Below are 8,100 nucleotides of genomic sequence, written 5' to 3' on the forward strand. Positions count from 1 at the left end.
GATAGTAGTACTACTAGTCTACTGCTTCAACATACATGGATAATCTTAATTTGTGGCATTCTCTTGATGAGAATTTTACGTACCGGCCCAGTACGAGTACTCTAAGATCGACGTTGAAAATGCAAGTTACTTCTTTTTTCAGTGCACGCGTCACTTTTTATCTAGTCCATTCTAGAATAGCGATCTCTAGCTGCTAGGGAGTAATATACCCACTCCTCGCATGAACAGTACTAATTAATTTCACTGAGTAATATATGTCGCTACAAGAAAAATAGTATTTTACGACCAATTTATAGTAACGAAAAGACTATTAAGAATCAATTTTAGTTGTTAATAATCTTTTCGTTACTATAAATTAGTCATAAAATGTCATTTTTTTTTAGTGTATTTACATTTGGAGTCTGCGTCTCTTACAAGGTTTTCGAAATTATAAAGACGGTCCTTTAATTGGTTTATGGAAAAGCCACTGGAACTAATTAATATTGGCATCAAGCTAGCTAAGCCCCAAATCCTCACCGTTTTTGTCGTACGTACGTAAAGAGTTAACTTGGAAAGTTTTTAGTCGCGTGCATGTTCAACGCTGTTTTTTTGTGACAAATGTTGTTCGCCGCGCGTCGTACGTAGTTTTGTTGAAAAAACTATATTCATATTGCATGCGACAAAAACCAAAATTTGTGATAAAAATTTATGCTTGACCAATTATATATATATATATATATATATATATATACACATACATATATATGTATATTCAGCAAGAAGAAGATCAACGAAATGAAGCCTAGTTAATTTAAACGATCTGATCAGTACTAGTCATGATGTACGTACGTATTTGTCTTCCAAAATGTTTAAACTTTCATGCGCTAAATCAATATACATGAGGAAGGGGTACTTTTGGCCCCCCAAAAATTAGGCAAATCACGTTTCCTTGCTAGACGTTATATATGTTTGAGTGGGTATAGATCAAGATCATGCATGTAATTAATTTGGCTTAGAAGCTTGGCTCGTGATGATCAGAATTTCGACTCATGATCGTGGAAAGCTAATCAATTTGTACATATATAGCTTGATTTGTTCATCAAGACAAACTAATATAACAAAGCTAGCTAGTTGTTTTGAAATTACTCGTTGAAGTCCATGAGATCTGTTAATTAAATTGCCAACGCACTACAACAAATACTGGCTTTTTCTGTGAAGCACTTTCGTGACTAAAACCAGATGTTATGTGGGAACAACATTTTTGTCACCATTTTTTCTGGTGACATGTTGGTGGCATATAATTCATGGATAATACTACTTTATCCACCAATACAATTAGTTGGTGGGAAAAATCCATTTTAGTCACCGTATCAGGTGGTGTCAAAAATCTCAGCCCTCCGTGGCAAACTCGATGAACAACTTAGCAGAAATGCTAAAAGATACCTCATTTGTCACCACACTAATAGTCCGCAATATTTATTAGCCATTAGCCATCTGGTGGCAGGGTTAGTCGTATAAAGTCATTACCCACTCTAAGTGTCGTGACTTCATAATTTTTGGGATGACCGGATCTGGTTAGTTATTTAATTTTATCAACCTCAATACTTGTCGTAATAAGTTATACGCCACCGGATGTCATGGTTGGAACTAAGTATTAGAGATGATCCAATGTTGTTGCAAAATTTATTAGGCAGTTGTCGTAGATGTGACAAAAATTGGTTTTACCTTTATACCGTCTGGTGGCAATTTGTATAATATCCATGGGAACTAATTCCCACAAATAGTTCTCGTCTTGTGACAATACACGTTTTGCCATCATTTTTGTTGGTGACACCGTGGTGGCATATAATCGATGGGTATAGATATAAATTGCCACCAGAAGGATTTTTTTGTGGGGAAATCGAAATTTGCGACCACAACTTCACGCGGCATTATCATGGTACCTCAACACATATAAACAAGTTTAGCTACCAGAAGTCGATGTGAGAAATCGAAGATATAGCATGATTCTGTTTGGTGGCCATTACTTAAAATATCCTGATTTCCAATCCGATTTCTCACCATCATTGACGTGGTGGGAAGATGCATTTTACCCACAGAACATGGCCATTTTATTTACGGGAAATCTACGTTTGCCACCATGCATGTACTGCATTAAACTAAATTGTAATGCAATCCCCTCCGGTTTCCTCACCAACGCTACTAGTTTTCATGAGGCGTACTATACAACAATTGTCTCCCGCCAATGACATCCGGTGAAAACGATTATATAATCCTTGGACACTCAATGATTCAGCATTATATATATAATGCATCTTCCAACACACTATATCAAAAATAATAGTTAAAGGCCATGAACCGTATATATGTTTGCAAATCAAATACCCTTACATAAAGACATGATGAAACACATATTCGCAAATTCTTCAGCATCAATGATAACCAAGAGGTCCATATATGACAGTTTACTAAAAAAATAAAAGGGCTTCTTGCTGAAGATCTCTGTTTGACAGGTGTTTGATTCCAGTCCCTGATTCCACACAGCATGTTGGTAAATGATGACCTGATAATTAGACAATAAAAACTATGTCAGCAAATAACAGAATTCTTGACCTTGGTATGAATTTCATTAAATGGTAGCTTGCTTCTATACTAATTGGTACCAGCAATCTTGTACATAATTAATTAGACCAAGAGCATATTGTCTATTATACATTTTAAAATAAATATCTATACGTTGGTAGGCTTGGAAGGAAAATGCCATCATGTTGTATTTCTGTATTCACATGGAATTATTACTATATACCTAACTTTCTGTAGTCCATGCTATTGCAAATCGTGTAGGAGGTTGGCTGCTGTGTTTATAGTGTTTGCTATAGTTGAATTACAATCTAAAGCCTTTAGATTGTAATTCGTGAACCAATTCCCAAAAGGAGGAGCCCAATCAAAATCTGCCACATCCAATATGCATCCAATAAAAACCCTCAGAGAGCTCTATACTAGGACTTACCATCTACCATACCAATTATATTTGGGGCTAGTATAAACACTCATACTACCGGGGAACCCAATATTTTTTTCCTATCATTGACCCACTGTCCAATTGGGCCTTTATATCTAATTATTTACATGTATCAATACTTATGACTGCTGATTATCCAATCGTTATTAACTATCGTTACCACATCTAAAGCATGGATACTATATTTGTGTTACACAACTATTTCCTAAAAAGGTTAGACACATTTAGGAAGCACTAAGCAGAACATATAGCTGTGATATATTCCAAGTACATACTCAGACGAGTGTCCTGACCTAAGTGCATTAGAGTTAGAGAGCCCCGGTTTCTTACTTAACATATAAAATAACATGTGAAGTTCCTTATCTTCTAACTAGTCTTAGTGTGAATTCCTACAATGAACCTTAACAAATACCCTCTGTTTAGTTTATTAAAACCTGAATCAGAGGTTTAGGCAATTGAGGGTGTGTGTGAGTATGCATATTGACTTGTGGATATTAATCTGGTAGTTTTGTTGCAAATTTAGATTTTTTCACTACTTTTATTTATTGAACTTACTATTGAAGAAATACATCCCTAGAAAGTACCTATTTCCCTGGTAAGCTGCTTTATCATGAAATCGTGTTCACTGCAACCAACATCCTCCATCCATGTGCACTGATTTCAGTCTTCTCATTCTGCTAACCTGTATTTTTCAAATGAGTTTAATCAGCATTTATGATTAAGTATTTGCATACTTACACACATAATCCGAAACTAAACATCATCCATCATAACTCGAATCTATTTCAATACTTACCCTCCATTCTCTTGGTAACAACCCATCAAAAAAATAGGCCATCATTTTACTTTTCCTGCTGCAGTCATTAACTCATATCTACCCTAACTAGAGTTGCATACGTTACCAAAATAAAAAAAAAGTAATGACATAAGTCCATGGCCAACACATATCTACAAGCTAAGTCATTTAGATACATTCCACCCAAAAATGGCCATGTCAAACTGGCCCTCCACAAAAATCAAAATTCCCAAATGTTAGCCATCCACCAAAAAAGTTCTCAATGTCACTTAGAAAACTAATCATCTCTCTAAGTCTCTCTATGAGCCTCACTACCATCGGGTAAGTCTGTGTTCCGATAGCTCATTAAGAGCTTCTCATGCTCTGAGAAATTCCTTCTCAACTCTGCAATATCACCCAGCATGGAGTCTAGTTTTGCCTTGTACATTTCTGCCTCAATCTTGTTCCGTGTATTCTCCTCCGACAGACGAATATATGCCCTACTATTCTTCATTGAAGGAGATGGGTCTGGAATCACCATGTGACCCCTCCCTACTGCATATCCAGGCCTGTTTCCCAATACCTCTTTGAACACACTCTTAGCTGCCTCTTCAATATCCTCCTCAAATTCCTTTTCAGCTAACCTTTCCATCATAAGATTCTAGAAAATTCACAAGGGGAAAATGACTGCCCAGGTTAAACACCCACACCAAACCATTTAAAAATAAACTGAAATTAGGAACTCTCTTACATAATTATATTCAGTGGCTGCATTGATCCATTTACCCTTCCGGGTTGACCAATGTGTTTGCCTATAGAAGGCAACTATGTTCAGTGTTGCCTCTCGTTGAAACACACAATTGAGCTCAAAAGTTAGATACATATTTGACTCATTAACTGATTATTTTATACCCCTTGCTTAATTACAAACCTTCTCCTCTAAAATGCGTATAAAGGATTTGCGGCCACCAGTATGCTTGACCTTCAATTTAGATCTATTTGAGCTGTTTCGCATGGACTTCTCCTGCATGAGAAACAATTAAGGCTTAGTATTTAATTTATAAATACTACCTTACTCAAATTCAAATATTAGGCAAACACCATTAGGGTTCAAACCTAATGGTCAACAGGATATATGTAAGATCATTCATCTGACTAAGAGTCATTTTAAGGACAATAAATGCATCTCTATAAATTCCCAAACTGGTCTACCTTGAATACTGCACTTGCCCAGTATTCACATAGCTTTTCCCATACGTTCTTCTCCACCTTGTCCGTCCCACCACGTAGGGCCTCTTGATGTGATGCATATTTTAAATAAATTTTATGTAGTACATAATGATAAGTATTGTACTTATCTGCCAAATGGTTGGAAACCATCTCACGATGGTTGTCTCTACTCCAGTCAAGAACAAAATCAGCATGCGAGATATACAAAAATAGACTTGCGTTATATATAGAACTCTACACAGTGTATTTACGCCAACCCTTCTAAATATACCAGCTTTTTAAGTTTGTTATCACTAGGTAAAAAGGCCTACCCTAACATGGTCTATCAGCTCTATCTTCTCGTCTTCAGGTACACGACTCCAACTAGCATGCCTCATGTCGGCATGTACTTTAATTATCTCCGTTAGTCGTCCAGTGAATAAGCATGCATTCTCACATAATGGCCCCTGATGACCATGTTGTATAACCAGAGGTATCTTACCCACTTTCCTCATTCTTTCAAATAGCGTGCCCTTTGCTGGCCCTCTACCTCTTTTCTTAGTAGGTGGTTTCTACATGAAGACATCAATTTGAGTGTAAATTCAATCAAAAAAAAAAATATGAACTCAATTATTGCTGCCCAAGTGCACACTAACAACCTTGTATCTACACATGCTGATTGTAGTATCCAATACGTTATTCTGCTCAAGCACATAACATAGATATTTGTGTGCCTTACCTGTGTTAGGGACAACAACCTCTTCAACTTCTGGAGCAACCAATGCCCCTTCTATCCCCGCCCCTCCTACATCCTCAGTTGAATCATCTGGTAACGGCTCGTCCCGCAACATGGTTCTTGGATCTGGTGCCTCTGGTTCTCGCTCTTGGCTGCGGCATATCTCAGCCCTTCCATGTCTGACTCGCCCCCCCCCCCCCCCCCGGCGAAACTTTATTGATCTCCTCATCTTTGGCTGTGTTGGTGGCTGGGAATTCCTACTGCTTCTTCTACCCGCAAACAGGAAATTATATCATTGGAATGTGAAACAAAATTGACCTTATTTTTACCTCTCTCAAGCATGTTCCTGGTAGAGCCAGGTTGACAAAAATCAATACTGGTGACATTATAATTTACACCTATGTGATTTCTGGCCAGATAAATCACATCAGAACCTTGGACCTTATTGTCCTATTTTTAACCCCATCACGTAGGGCTTTCCCTAATTCAAACTAGCCAATATCAAAAATCTAGCAAATAAATATCCCATGGATTTAAAATAACACATCTTAGGGAGTTTGCCGTTAGACTTAGCATTATGTTACCTTGAAATACTTTAGGCCGATGAACCAGTTCACTACCCCTGAAAAGATTCAAACAATGCATACTAACTGCTGTCCAAATTAACGGATTTCACAACCATTTCCTAAGGGTGTTTATCTCTAACCAAACATATATATGTTCTTTACCAATGGCAGAGGGAGGAGTTCATAACAAACATTTAACAGACTGTTTTGAGTGAGTACAACATATGTAACTTAAACAGTCATTTTTCAGTATACAATTCAAAAAATTATATGATAACAAGACACAGTCCAAATTTAACTTCATGATGTTACAATCTCATCCAGCATGCACATTTCTACACCTAATTTGAAAACCTCCACTTAGATATACAAAAATTTGGATCTTGGTTAAGGCTGCCTAAACCAAGCGCCTTAACCAAGCGTTTGTGTTCTTGTGTGAAAAACCCATCAGGTTGTATTAGACCTACCCATTAATGCAGCATATATTCACCCTCTAGATTGGTGCCTCAGACTGCTTAAGATGCTTGGTTATCAGGGGGAGAATCACATAACACACGATGGAAATAGACGTGGTGTACCTACTTGTCGCTCTGGGTTGGTCAGCAGAGGTGAAGAGTAGATGAAGCAAACCTTTGATCATCCGTGAGTGGTTTCAAAAAGAAGAGGAAACCAGTGTTCTTCGAAAATAACCTTACATCTTCTATATTTCATGCCAAAAGATGAAGCAGACCTTTCAGCTCCTTCAAAGGAAATACGAATGGACCTATCTGTGCATGGGAGTGAACTGAGGCTGCTTGTACGCGTAGTTTAACCCCAATAGTCACCAGAGGTCTTCTCATATCTACCACAGATCCAGCTGTCAACTTCTTCAGTACAACTCTGCACATTAATGGTGTTGTGGCCCCCACCAGAGGTGCCACTTCCCAGCCTAAATCAGCACAAGCTTTTTTCAAAATACCCCCCTTTATTAAAAACTTCTCCCACCTCCATTTTACCCATTTTGAACTTCAATGATTGATAGCCCGTGTGTTAGTCTATAGCGGCCTGGAAGTGATTTACTCTCTCAATCTTTATAAATGGTTATCCTTTTGTTAATGGTTTATAACTTAATTCCAACAACTATAACTCTACATATGTGTCATCTTAATTAAATTGCTGCAACTTTATAACGCCTCATTACTTGCCAATTTCAAATTCTTTCCATTGAGGAATTTGAAGGAATTTATTTGTTTAGGAGTCTGCCTGGTAGTGTTACTGAATTTGTATAGAGACATGCTTTATACAAATTTGACATCTTTAACAGCCAGGTTTATAAACTTTTAGAGTTGATAACCAGCGTTTCCACACCTTAAACATAAACTCTGACTTAGGCAAAACAGAGGTGTCTCTTCCATACCTCTCATACTTTATATCTTCACAAATTAGACATCATTTGTCAAAGCACTATATTTCTAGATCCAATCACTTAAATTATCGAACTTGATTATTCCTGCTATGTAAAATGCCCCTTTATCAATTGGGAATTTAAACTTCATAGTTCCCTTCCTAAATGTGAGTATACAGCTCAACTTTAAATTCAACCCTATTAAGGACTTTTATTAATGTAATGTTACTCTGTTTTTTAGTTTGCAGCCTATCTCCTTTCTTTTCCTGGACAACTTCCTCAATAGCAGTCTATAAACCAGGAGTGGAACAAAGGCCACGATCTTGTAACCATTCATGACTACCTGCATGCAGTGTCAGGGATTGCCAAATAGCCCCAATCTTCTAATCTGCTTGCTGGACTAAGTATAGCAGGAATAGTATGATGACT

Source organism: Carya illinoinensis, chromosome 9, assembly GCF_018687715.1.
Source record: "Carya illinoinensis cultivar Pawnee chromosome 9, C.illinoinensisPawnee_v1, whole genome shotgun sequence".
Taxonomy (NCBI): Eukaryota; Viridiplantae; Streptophyta; class Magnoliopsida; order Fagales; family Juglandaceae; genus Carya; species Carya illinoinensis.